This window comes from Pezoporus flaviventris, unplaced genomic scaffold (genome assembly GCF_033815535.1).
Source record: "Pezoporus flaviventris isolate CSIRO_AGI_PZ_B2104156 unplaced genomic scaffold, CSIRO_AGI_Pfla_v1 ptg000035l, whole genome shotgun sequence".
Lineage (NCBI taxonomy): Eukaryota > Metazoa > Chordata > Aves > Psittaciformes > Psittacidae > Pezoporus > Pezoporus flaviventris.
In genome coordinates, this window is record NW_026892583.1 from 7,521,414 (window position 1) to 7,535,097 (window position 13,684).

A 13,684-nucleotide genomic window follows, 5' to 3' on the forward strand; every position below is an offset into this window, starting at 1 on the left:
ATAAGAAGGAAATTCTTTCCTGTTAGGGTGGTGAGGCACTGGAATGGGTTGCCCAGGGAGGCTGTGAATGCTCCATCCCTGGCAGTGTTCAAGGCCAGGTTGGACAGAGCCTTGGGTGATATGGTTTAGTGTGAGGTGTCCCTGCCCACGGCAGGGGTGTTGGAACTAGATGATCTTAAGGTCCTTTCCAACCCTAACCATTCTGCGATTCTATAATTCTATGAGTTATCAGGCATAAAAAAGGAATAAACAATTCAGCATTCCACAAGAATGATTTACTATAATATGAGCACAGTTTTATCATAACAATGTTTCTCCATAACAATGTAGAAAAAGCAGAAGTATTTTCTACATTTCTGCTGTTTTGAAGAATATGCAGAGGAGAGATAATCATGGGTTAGAGAGAAAAATGTCATTCCTTGTCATCAGTGACTGGGAGAGAAATGTATTTTCACAACAGCAATGAGGTAAAAAAGAAATAGTTTGTATGTGAGCACTAGAACTGCTCAAATTGTTTCCTGACCTACTGTTGGCTTTAAATAAACTGGCATTTGAAGAGTCCTGAGAAGACATTGGGAAAAAAAAAAAAATCCAACATGTCAGAGCAGACAGCACTGAGGCAGGGACTGGTCAAGGAAAAGGTTGGTCAGCAAGAGCCAGCCTTGTTCCCATTTGGCTCAGAGCAATCTAGTTTTGGCAGTGAAAAAGAACAGCTCCACCCGATCAACAGTGATCCCTGTACCTGAACACACTCATCTGGGTATCTGCCCTCAATAGAAACCTGTGCCAGGTACAACAAACCCTTCTAAAGCAGACAAACTTCTGCATGGAGGTGACAAAGTGTCCTGGGTGGTGCACACACTAACCCCCTGGCCATGAGGGGTTACATCTTCTGTGAGAACGATCTTGGGATCCCAGACACATTGCCTGCCTGCTTCGTCATCACCTTTGCAGCTCACCACAGGAGCTAATCTACCTCAGTGACATCCTGTGCACTGGAGAACTGCTCTCTGAAGTACCCGATCACTGAAGATGCAAAGAGCATCTTTCACCAGCCTTCAGTCTCCAGGATGTTCGGTGCATTTTGGTACAGCTCAGAATTTCACCTCAAGTTCTCTTTCTGCTTAGCTGGTTTGATGATTTCTTTAGTTATTTGTACAGACAACTGCACACTCATTTCTTCTACAGCCCCTGCTAAGTCTCTGTCTTCTTCCTTATCCTTCTGACAGGTTTACTCACTTCTGCTTTTGCCCTGTGATTCTGAGCGTCTCTGAACTTGTTTTTAATTGAAGTCCTCCAGGAGCCTGGTTTCTGCCCAGCATTGAGCTAAGTTCACTGTTCACAGGTTTAGTGAACTTCTGGGGAGCATGGAGGTTCCCATACTGCTGGATTTGTGCTGAGCCCTGGTGCTAGCTGACAGTTCAAGTTATTCATCAAATGTTTCTCTTCAAACAGAAGTTGCAAAATCTTTCTGTGCTTCCTCCAGCTTTGTAGCTGACATGTCAAAAAAGTCACAACAAAAACCCCATGGTATTTTCAAATATCTAACGGTATTTGTTAATAACATTGTCAATAACCCCCTGCTGAACATATGATTTCTGGTGTTCTTCTGGGAGATTCCATAGATGAAAGTTGTTTGTGTGGGTTTTTTTGTTGTGGGGTTGGTTGTTTTTGGTGCTTTTTTGTTTGTTTGTTTGTTTGTTGCTATTGTTGTTGTTCTTTTGCTTTTCTTTTTAATACAGGACCAGTAAATCAAGTGAGGGCAAAAGTCTTTGGATTTTTGTGATGGCACTAACAAATATCCTCTACAAGCCTTCCATCAGTGGTGCTGTCAACCCAGCTGTGGTGTAAGTTGCTATGCTGGAAAACAGGCTTTCACCCAAAGCTCTGAGATTGTAGAGCCCTTATGAAAGAGAGGGATAGATCCAATAATCAAGATGTGGGCCACATTTCCCTGTGTTTCTTTGGCATGAGCTTGTTCTGACCAAATCCTCATGTTCTTCTGCATCACCTCTGAGGTCCTTGCAGGACTCACCTATGGATCCCTGCTTTGCACCAGCAGCTCTGGGGTTCAGGAAACCCATCCTGCCTGCTCTCAGAGCTGCAGCAAGTATGGCTCCTGCCATCCCCTTCAGCTCTGGACCAGGTCAATCCAGGACAGGATCAGCTGCTGAACCAGTACACAGTAATGCATGCTCGTAGTCACAACAACCACCTCAGTGCACAGAACTGCCAGAAGCATTCCTATGTTGCCCAGCAAATCTAAGTGTGAATTGACATAAGGTGGTAAGATTTAATTTAATTCAAGAAATTTGAAATGTCTTTGAAAAGGAAAAACGTCCCAAATGTTTCTTGGACTCTCATGCCCCACACAGCCATGGCCATTAAGACTGTAGGTATGCTCCAACAGGGCACCTGCCCACTAGAAGCAGCATGGCCCCCAGGAATGTGCTCAGCACACCACGTTCATTCCTCTTAACAGGTCTCTGCTGCTCCAGCATCCCTAAAACAGCACCCTACTGACCTGTCCTGGGTTTAGGTCACATCCTCTGTAACTTGGGCATTGCTTTTGGTTCCTGGAGTTTGCAGTGCACAGCTTTCATCCTGCTCCAAATACATGCAAGACAAGCTCTCAGCTCGCCCTTACTCCTGCCAGTGATGGATGATCTGGGCAACCTTTGCTGCTACTGACTTAATGTGCAAGTCCTGATCACAAGTGATCTCAGATACCAGCCTCCATCCACAGCAAACACTAGGTACATTCACAGTAGAAAGGCATGTCCTGCAAGGTCTGCTGCAAACACATTCTATGCTGCTGCCCTTGCGTTGGGTGCTCACCCCTGAACCAGACCCTCATGTGACGCTGGAAAGCAGGATGGCCTCACTCAGGATTCCCAACAGCCCTCAACCAGAGCTCATTGATGGGTGAGGGGTTCCCATGTCATTATAGTCTCCCTCAGTCTTCAGCCATCCTGCCTTCTCCTGATGTGAGGAAAGTCAATTGAAAGATGGAGACAGGAACACTTGTTAACTACGAGTCAATTTATCAGTCGTGATCTTATGCTGACAGTTTTGAGTCTGAAAAGCAATTTTAGTTTCAATCAAAAAGAATAGAATAACAAGTTTAACATTTGAAAAACTCATTACTGGAAACTTTATTAAACTTAAGGCTAGCAAGCCTGAATTAGTGCTTGAAAGAGCAAATTTTTTTTGTTAAAATAATGCAAATCTAGAAAGATTTATAGTATCTAAACCAATTATGATAGTGAAATGCAGCATTAGGTATTCCACACTCTTCCCCCCACATTTCTTCTTTTTCACATACCAGTGCGTCTAAGTGCAATGTCATTACCACAGAGCATTTAGCAAAGATTCTGTTATGGGGATTGAATTAAGCATGCTCTGGGAGGCTTCCTCCCTCAGATGACACTAGCTGTCTGTTTTTCCTACACCCCAAAAGTACAACAAAAATCTTACATTTCTGATGACTTACATTTCAGGGTGGAAAAGAAGTCAACAAACAAAATACAGTTGACAGCATCCTATATCTGCCCTGATGCAGAAAACTGCCAGTCGCTCGCCTTCTCAGTAGCAAACAGTGCAGCTCTTTTATCTACTGATCAGCTTGTAAACAGCATCCTTACCAACCTCCTTTCATGGAGTCAAACAGGGTTTGAATGCCAAGTCTCGTGCAATGTGCCAGGAACACCTGCGCTTTAACACTGAGAAGCTATTAATGGCCTCCACAAAACAGGAGAATATGGAAATATATTTATGAATCTGACTTGCCTTTTGCCCTAGTAGAGAATGCAAAAACACCAGCACACAGCTAAGTACACAACTTGACATTCATTCACATCAGCAAGCATGTAGAAGTTAAATTTCTTTTTTTCCCCTTTAAACATATACATAAACACAGTTACGAAAATTCAATCTATGTTCTAGAAAAGCCAAGGCTTTTGTGACTAGTTTACCCAGAAATGTGCTTAAATATTGATGTTTTAATGATGAATTCTTCAGCCCCCTATTTTGAGAGAGACTTATTTTTAAAGGCTTGCTCTAAAAGGCATTGGGGAAATGGAAATTATAGCACTTGAAGCCTCTGAGAGAAAATGTATTTTCATAGCAGCACAGACTGCATGCTAAAAGGCTCCACATGGGAATTCCCTGTCCTCTCTTACTGGACTCTGCTCTTTTGCATTAGGGCACCTGGACTTGCGCAGAACATTTGACAGTCCTACATGACATCCTTTGTCTCTACATTGGAGAGGCTTGGATTTGACAAATGGACCACTTGGTGGACTTGGGGGTGCTGGCTGATGAGAAGCTTAACATGAGCCTGCAGAGTGCACTTACAGCCCAGGAAGCCAACTGTGTCCTGGGCTGCATCACCAGCAGCGTGACTGGCAGGTGAGGGGAGGGGACTCTCCCCCTCTGCTCTGGTGAGACCCCACCTGGAGTTCTGCATCCAGCTCTGAAGCCAACAAGAGAAGGACAAAGACATGTTGGAGCAAATCCAGAGGCCACAAAGATACTATGAGGGCTGGAGCACCTCTGCTATGGAGACAGGCTGAGAAAGCTGGGCTTGCTCAGCCTGAGGAAGGCTCTAGTAAGGCCTTAGAGAAGTTTCCAGTGACTAAGGGGCAGATGAACAGCATGGAACCTACTAACCAGCAGACTTCTGTAGCACAAAAGAATGCCTACACCAGCTGCACACTTCTATTGCTCCCTCTGTGAGCTCAGGTGGGTCTGCAGGTGTTTTCACTTCTGTTTTCCACTCTTTAGCAGGGAGTTAACTTGTGCCTGCTGCTTCTCTCAGCATCACTCATCTCACATGTGGCTGGGGCAGGAGACTTAAAGTCACAGCCCACTGCTATCTTTATAGCATACAGCCTTGTAGACTAGTGGTAATAAAATGTTTCTATCCATTACCTGGATGAGTGTGAGATATCAAAGTAATTTTCTAACTTTATCATCAGTGTAGAGATGTAGTTTCTGTAGGTAGAAAGTACTGTAGTCCTATTGAAATATGGTTATGTTGCTGGATACAGTGGATTAACATAGACTTTTTTTTTGTGGTCAAAATACAAAGGTTTGTATGTTCCTGTCTTGATACCAGCTTGCTCTCTAAGCCATACAGTTAACCACAGTTTTGTTTCTTAGACAGTAAAAGTATTTTCATTTTTTAGCTTACTACCTAATACTTATTTATTTAGCAACTTTTTGTTTTTCTTTTCTGGTTTCATGTGTTAAAAGAGAGAACTTAAAGAGGAACAAGGCTGCAGTGGGCATTTCTGCTGATTTGGGGAGTCTCAAATTGTTGGCAAATGTAAGCAATAGGTATTAAGAATCTACAAAGTGAGAATATGTGATGCTTCACAATGGCAGAAATTAGGTAGCTTTATTTATATAGTTAATAGTTAATTATATGTCAGTGTGTTGGTGGAAAGAAAAATTGTCCTTCAATTAAATGCTTTTTAAACATAAAAACATTAATAAACTATTTTCAGGTAAGGTACTGAATGTAAATCTCAGTTGGTTCAGCGATAATTGTTGTCATGCTGAGCTGGTGGCCAACAACTGTTCTGGATCATCACAAAGTGTGTGGCTTTGTTTGATACTCTCAAATATAAACTATGTACTATTGTTTTGGCGTTCATATACTAAATGGATATTAACCTGTGGACAGGAGAGGATGTATTAACTCTAGCTGATGCCTTTCTTGGGTAAACTCTTTAGCGGAAACTTGATAACCCAGCTTGTGCTGAATATGAAAGCCCTGAAATCCATTGTTCTGGCTCTGAAAAATGACTGTAAGTGCTCTGTGCTGCAGATCTAGAATTCCTTCAGTTCTGTTCATGCTTCCGTCCTGCCATTAGCATAAAAAAAACCCAAAACCAAGCAACCCAACAAGTATAACCAAAACACGCTCACAAAGAGCAATCCCAAACCCTGAAAAACATCAAAACAATTTTCTCTACTCGTACCATATGCCCATTTTGGAATTCAGTTATCAAGTATGTGGTAAAGAGGGAAGAAAATTAGCACTTTTTCATTGGTTTCCTAATGATTTATTTTATGCATCGTGTATAGTGGTTTGAGTCTCTCCAGCTGGATGCACTCCCCTGTTTTGGCTCCTGGGTACAGCTCTATGTTGGGGTGTGGGTGGCTGTGTTTGGAACAGTGCTGTACTCTGTCCTTGCTACCCTCCTACCAATGGCTTTGGTAAGGCCAGGGAGCTTAACCTTGAACTCCTTCAACATGTGTCCAGGTTGCAGTTTATTTGTTTATTTTTATTTGGTTTGTTCTTCTCTTAACAGCTTTAGCACCTGTTGATTAAAATGCTGAAAAAAACCCCCATATATATATATATACACACTGATGGTGTTTCCATCAAGTTGATTTAAAGCAGCACTGCCAACATCCTTTCTCCTTTGTTTGGTACCAGTTATGTAAAGCCCAGGCATGTAGGGATAAGGTAAAGATGATACTCTGTCTTCTCTTTCTGCAGTTACACCAGCCAGAATGGTGACAGGACCTTGGTCCTGGCAAGGACCAGCTGCTGGAGACTGTGTTTTAGAACAATTGTGTGAGGCTCCCTATGGAATGACCATAATAAATAAGCCTTTTGTCCAAGTTCCCAAGGTACAAAGCCTCTCACCTTTCCTGAGGTCTTTGTCTGGGCATTTAACTTGTTGGACAGACTCTACCTTCTATTCATTTCCAGTGTCCTTGGTACTGTTCCATCATTCACCCTTGTAAAACACCCATGTAACAAAGTCTGATTTTGTAGATATTTTTAACCATAACAGCCAGGAAATGCAGAAGCCTATTAGAGTTGGGGATAGTGAGGAAAAGACACCAGACAGGGAAGTGTACTGCAACATCCGTTATCATACAGAGGGTTGGTCCCCTACTCTGTGCCTAAAAGTCTGGACTCTATAGACCAGGACTAAACCCAGAGGATGGAGGCTGTGGCACAGGAGTGAGCTCATCAGCTGTGGGGGCTGTCTGTGGGTGGCCTGGGGGATCCATGGTGCAAATCCTGCAGGAAAAGGCTGGCAGGGGTGCACTGGTGCCCAGCTGGGTACTGGCCAGCAGGAAGCAGGAGCAGCAACTTTCCCACTGCCAAGGGGCTCAGATGCAGGGACCCCATCCTCTGCTTGGCTTCCACCAGCCCCATCAGTCCTCTGGTGCCTGATACACCTTAGGAAAGCTCAGAAATGACGTGGCACGGCCACATCAGCATGGAGTTCACCAAACTCTACTTCTGAAATTGCTGCCTGTACTCTCCTGTTTCTGAGAAAGCAGTGGTAGTCCAGCATTTGGGCCCCTTTTCCTCCCATTTGTTTATATTAAAAAATAATTACAGCGAGATAATTTACTGAGTGTCTTAAAACTAAATAAGATTGTTAAGAGAGATAATGCTTCATCTTGACAGGTGTTCTGAAGGTGATTGTAAGCTATGTCTTTACCACTTTAAATAAATTATAAGAATTAAATATTCATGAAGTCCCATTGTTTGGCTTAGTACATTAGCTTCCTGTAGCATAATTCATTCAACAATTTTGTACAAACTGTATAAGTATGTATTAATTGCTATAACATAATTTACAGATTTCCTCCCATATGGCTGATTGGAATAGCAGATACAGCAAAATATCATCCAGTGACATTTGCTAATAAATTGTGTGCCTGAGCAAGAAAAGCTGTAGTCTCATTAATTTATACTCCACAAATTTTTGTGATTGCATCATGTAATTTGTTTTCAGTCAATGTTTAACATAACCCCACATGCCACATCATCATCAGCATACATCCAAATTGCCTTCAGTTGGGACTCAAAGATATACTGGCTTATCTCGAAATGTGAATTTTTGTTTTAAATAAGTTATTATTTAAAATAATTATTATATTAAGACAAATCGTCTGTTCGGTGGCACAAATGCTATAGTGCCAAACACCTGGAAAGGACAATTTTGCAGAAGGCAATCTTACAAAAGACAAAGGTGACTGTATTTTGAGCTATGCCCATCATTGCAGCATCCCTGGCTCAGCTGCAGGCAGGGACAGACATGGCACCAGCTGCTCCATAGCTGTCATGGGAATAAAAGATATTTGTGAGAGGGAGCAACTGCAGGAGTCTTGCATCCTTCCCTGGTCTGAAGCCACTAAACAAGAGCCTTGCTCCCCCTTTTCCTTCCACACCCATCAATAATCTCCAGGCTCCCTGCTGGGGGGTTGTGGGTGGAGGCAGCTCATGGGGCCAGGTGGGCAGTGGTGCCCAAGAGACAGTCATCTGCCTGCAACAGCTGGAGGGTTTGGAGGGTTTTATTCTTTCCAGCTCATCAAGTACAGCCCCTGAAAACACCGTCAGTGACTGTCAGTAACGCAGACACAGTGGTGTGTGGTTTCTATATCAGTTCTGAGACAGTTAATTCCAGAACAAATGCATTCTATTTCCCACGTTAAAACAAGGTTTCTCTCTAGGAGACAGCCCTCTCGCACTGAGCCCAAGCACACCTCTGCTTCAGCATGCAGACCTCTGGCTCGGCAGCTGTTTTCTGGTGAGGAGGTAAGGTTTAGGGTGGCAATGGGGCTGCTGTGCAGGGGACACCCCTGGTAGGGATGGGCAGCTGGGGAGCTGGGTGGTGTTAGTCAGCATTGGTTGGTGTTCTGAAACCAAAGCTCAGTCGTAATGGTCCTGCTGCGTATGGCATGTCCAGGCAGCAGAGAGCCTCATGCTTTCCTAGAGTCTTTCCTCACTTTAGAAAGGAATGCAGGAGCAGGAACATAACAAAATTTCAGGGCCTTGATGGGCTTTTCCTGCCTTCCCCTGTCATTCAGCTCCACTGAGGCACTCCTGTTGCCAGGGTATGCAAGCTGCTTTCAGGTTATTTTTTGCTTTGACTTTTCTTCTTTTTCATTCAGCATTTGCACATATATTGTTTTACTAGAAAAGCCAGGGTAGCACTAGCTCCTTTTTTAAGTGAACAAGGTCTGCAGAGCATCCTTGCTGAGCTGCATGTGCTCCTGTCATGATCTCCGAACTCAGCTCTGAGGCTGAGTCAATGTGGCAGGTAGGGACACTCATGGCTCTGGCTGGTTGGTATGCAAGACGTGGCCCCTTTTTGACATAGACAGTGTTCTGATCTGTTGAAACAGAGATTGTGTACACCTTGTAGCTCTTAGAAAGAACTGGGATATTTTATAATGGCAGCAGGGCATGATATGGCTTTAAACATAAGCTAAAATGACTGCAACCAAAAGGTGTTTGTGACAGCTTTGATGTCATTGATACATTCAGTATCAGGAGTGCAGGTACCAAAATGAATATGTAAGCAAACTGTGTAAAAAGGGCATTTGAATATATGTGTGTGTGTGTATGTGTATAAGGACAGTTTCCACACAATCTTCTGCAATACTTTGTTGATGTTTGCACTAGCTAACCATGCTGTCAGTTTTAATAATTCGGGTGATTCCTTCATGCTCAGCTCATGTTAATGATATGTATTGACTTTCACATATTGTAAATTGTGCATGAAATGACCCATTTTAGACTAGTAGAAATGGTACCATGCAATTATTACTTTGCTACAGTATGAAGAGAGAGTCTTGAAAATGTTCCCTTTGCATTCATGAGCAAAGTAGCGGGTCCTCGCCTGAGAACTACATTCCAGGATCAACTTAATGAAATTCAATTTGACTGTTTACAAAAAAAAAGAAAGGTTTCCTTCATGGCACAGCCTGAAGAGTTTGTTTTTGAACTTCAGCACTCCTGCATGTGCCTCAGTGCAGCCGATGTTATCTAATGAATAAATAACTGGAAATATTAGGCTGTAGGGAAAAAATGAGGCAAAGTGCACAAACCAGTCACTATGCTATTGCCATTGGTACCCTGATGTTGTTGCTGGTATTTATATAAACTGTACTAAAATTAGGAAAAATCAAGATTTTTTTTATTATGCCAGCTATTCCAATATTTCATTTTTTTTCTTCTTCTGTGTGGAAAAGGGTCAGTAGAAATAAATAAAGTGATTAAAAATAAATAAAAGTACATAGCATGAGTATTCCAAGAAAGTGTTGTAAGATGCAAATGCGGCCTTCGTGCTTCTGCAAAGCATACTATCCATTCTGAGTCCTCCCCCACTCAAAATGTTCTCATTTCAGATGGTTTACTTTGGTTTTAATGCAGGTTTTGGAGATTTTCTTTGCACAGTTCTTTTGTGTTTTCAACAGTTTTGTGCTGCTAAATGCCCATGCAGTTTCTTGTTTTCCCAGCAAATAAAAGGTCGAGATGTGCTTTCCTGGGTGCTGTAGTGGTACCTGGGGCTTTACCCACCAGCCAGAACTGCCCTGCTGCTAAAGGTGTCTAGGGAGGAGATCTGGTATGGGAAAAAGCTCTGGGACTTGTGTTCACTGTCTTGACATGAGATTTGTGATATTACTGTTTTGTCTAGGTTTCAGCTATGGCTACATTTATGTGATATATATAATACAAATGTATTATTTACATTTAAACATTGATGTGCACATTATAATATGCTGTATTTCTCTTGCATGTCTATTACCCTTGCATTCCACCCAAAGGTACAGATTTTCATCAGCCAAGAGGTGTATGCCATGCAAACTGTGGTGCATAACTCTCACCATCCTTTGATACCTTGTGTGCTGATGAATGTAATCTGTCAGGAAGAAAAGGACGTCTTTGCATGGCAGGTTTTTATCTGCTTTGTTCATTGCTTTAAGACTAGGTGTGACAGCTTCATGCACCTGTACCATCATTTGTTTTGCCATGTTAATGCTCAGTCTGTAAAAACTTAGTTCTTTTTGCACTAGCAATCAGATGCTATGGTTTCCTCCTCCCATGCCCCTCTGCATTCCATATATTCATACAGCATGTGCACGTTTCTACAAAAAGAGAAATAAATCCAAATCCATGAATTAAAGAATGTGCATTTACCACTTATGTAATAATGTGGACCAGTTATAAAACAGTGTGGCATACTATTACCATGAACAATAAGATTATTTTTGCATTAAAATGTTAATGGAGCAAGAATGCGTGTGGAAACAAGCTCATATTGAATGCACTTTGAAATATGTAGTGGCAGCCTCCCTGGGCTGGTATAAAGCTCCCTAAAGCCAGTTAGCTGTGACGGTGACTCATGGTTGGTTTCTGTTGAGCTGCTGAGTCCGTACAAACCGCATACATGGCCACTGAGAAAAACAAGACAGAGAGGGAGCAGGCGCAGCTCCTCAGTGCAGGAGGTCCCGGTCCTTAGTCCCTCCATCCTGGGGCCCTGAGCAGCCCTTGACAGAACTGCTTTTTGTCTTTAAAACTAACAATTATCATATTATTTCAAAGAAAAAGATATTGGAAAGTAAGAGGTACTTTCTCAAAGCAGTCTTGTGAACCTAGACATGAGTTTTAGGGTTTGTGTTTTTCTTTTTTCCAATCCACTCAATGGTGTTTGCCTCTTTTCTGCAACATTTTCAGAGCACAATGTGTTGTTGGTGAGCTTATGATGGAGGTATTTTTCTCCAAGATACTGGAAAAAACACTGCAAACACTGGTAAGAATCAGAGCAGGCCTAATGGAACTTAAGAAGTAGAGGTGGAGAACAGAGGGATATGGGACTAGTATGATGAAAATGGAAGCACTAAAAGCCATTTTATTTGCTGACTTAGGGTACTTCTGTAGATGAGGTGATAGACTCCCTTTTCAGCCTGGGAGGGGATTTCTTGCTGTGTCTGAATCTCCTCTGGATTATGATCATTGAACAACTTCAAGTAGAAACTTAGCAAAATAACACAAAATGAAGCTATTGCCTCATTCAGAGATACCTAAAGGGGCCTTTTCCTTTGTGTTCCCCTCTCTGCCAGTGAAAAAGGTCCTAGCTCATTCCCATTCCCTGCATCCCTTGCCAATGCTTTTCCCGATACTGTGTAACACTGAGGGTCCTGATGCATGTATATATGAATGCAGAAGAAGCTGTGTGCTTGCACTGTGGGCCCACGGTGAGTCAACTGCTTCCTCTGATGCCAAGTGAGCTCCCAGCCCTCCTCTTCTTGGCATGTCTTTGGTTCTTTGGTTTTGGCTGCAGGTCATTGTTTTGGGTTGTGGGCACTGAAAACTGCAGCTGGAAGGGAGACTCAGACACAAGCACCCACCCTCCCTGTGGGTAGTTTTTCAGCAGACAGCACATCCAGTAACTCCTGCAATTGGATAATAAATGATTAAATTCTTTCCAGAAAGCATTCTTTCACTGCTAATCACAAAAATCCTGCCTCCTCGCTTCAGAGCATCTGCCCCGTGCATCCTGAGCCGTGCTGCGACTGGAATGATTTTGTGGCAAAAACACAGCTGGATTTCAGCTGGGCTCCACGGATTACATGTGGTGTAATTTATTTCTGGAATAAGCAGAGGTTTTGCAGTTCTCTTATAGGCTGAAACAACTTGCAGCTTTTGTTTGAACAGGCAGGTATACTCGGGGGTAGGGTAGTCTGCATTATTCCTTGTACTTGCAAGAAATGTGTTTCCTCTCTGGCTGCCTCCACTGCCAGGGGCTTGCTAGCAGGGAGGAAGGTGAGACTCTTCTGCTAAGCTGAAGGGTTCCACTCCAGTAAGCAAGTGCTTGTACAGGGTTTTGCTTCAGACCTGGTGTGCACTGTTGGCACAAGCAGAACATTGTGTGATACGTGCCAATGGCAGCTTGGCTCATGTGGGAAGCTTTAAGCTGAACTTTATGTTAGCAGCAGGAATGAGTAACCTGAGTGAAGGCTGAGATCTAATGTCACTTTTATTGTTCTCACAGGCTGACTTTAAGAGGGACCTGTTCTGGCATCCCGACATGGGATTACCTTCGTTGTTACTTGTTGCACATGCTAGTACCTGTCCCTAGGCCAAGGCAACAGAGAGCCCCCAGGGAGCAGGGTTAATTCTAAGAGGGAAGGATGAGGAAAAGTATATCTTATTTTTGACTGCTAAACAGATTTGGAGGTCACTGGAGATGATGGATATGAATATGGCAGGAACAAGACTCTTTGCAGTTGCTCCTGTTGACCAAGGGGACAAAAGAGGTTTTGAGCAGACCTGCTTTTCAGAGGCGTGCTCTCTGAAAGTTCACCGTCTAAGTCCTGGCAGTTTCTTTTGATGATGCTTTTGAGAAAGACTTCAAAGAAGATCTTGTTCCTGCATGCTCCCCAAAGTCAAATGGAGTTGAATGGCATTTGGTCTACCAGGACATGTTTCCATCACCATTTGGTGGATAATAAAGAAAAAGGTCAGGAAGACTGTTCTCTACTAGGGAGTTAGTGAGATCAATAAGCTTACTGGAGGCCACTGCTGGATGCAGTGATGAGGCTGCTCTGGGACTAAGGCACAAAGTTCAGGCACAGCAGTCCCCAGAGTGGAGCGATATGGCCATGTTCAAGAGAGGGACAACTATTGCGGAGCCAGGTAGAGAGTAAAAGTACAAATGGTAGAGATGAAAGGAACTTAACCCCTAATTAGTCCCAATAACTAATATTTAGTGCATAAAAGAACCTTTTAAAATCATACCAACCTAGAACACATATGTGCATTTCCTTAGCCTTTAAATAGCTTGCTGGCTATATTTATATGCCAATTTAACCATGTTTCTTTTTTGTGTTTTTTTTTTCTTTTTAAGTATTCTTTCTT